Raw genomic sequence first — 679 nt, forward strand, 5'->3', positions numbered from 1 at the left:
GGCCCCGTCGTCGCCTGTCCCCCGAGGGCTGGCTTGGCCGGGGGGGCTTCACACTGCAGCATAAAGGTGTCTCCTGGGGACTGCAAAGGAACCGGTTTGCAAAAAGTCACTAAAAGTTCATAGCGAGAGGAAAAGCGTGAGTGGGCGCTATAAAAAAGTTGGAAGAATAAAGCGTTTTCCCATCAGCAGCTTTTACGAGTCCGTTTAAGAAATCTGCTGTAACTGCTCACTAATTTCCTTTATGGACCCAATAAAGGCAAGTGGTGTCAGGGAGGTTCGCAGAGGCGGGGTGCTGACCCCACGAGTGACGTCTGTCTCTGGCAAACACCCGCTTTTTGCCAGGGCCGGAGCAGCTGGGGGCTTTGCCGGGGGGTAGAGGGGGGGCTGGGGGCATCCCACTGCCCTGGGACCGCGGGTGCTGGGGGCACGGGTGGCACCGGTGTCATGGGTGGCCTGTGACGGGCAGCTGAGGAAGAGCTGAACAGCGAAGTTCAAAGTGGAGCCCATGCACCGGGGTGTGAGGGGCTTCCCAGGGGCTCTGCAACCACCCCGACGAGGAAATCCCGGCCCCCGCGTGGGGGTGCCTGGAGCTTTGGCGTTCCCGCCGGGTGCCAGCGGCTCCGCTGCCCGGGGGCTGCCCGCAGGGTGACTCCCAGCCTGAAGGCTCCTTTTCCATCCG

This window comes from Egretta garzetta, unplaced genomic scaffold (genome assembly GCF_000687185.1).
Source record: "Egretta garzetta isolate BGI_Z169 unplaced genomic scaffold, ASM68718v1 scaffold535, whole genome shotgun sequence".
NCBI lineage: Eukaryota > Metazoa > Chordata > Aves > Pelecaniformes > Ardeidae > Egretta > Egretta garzetta.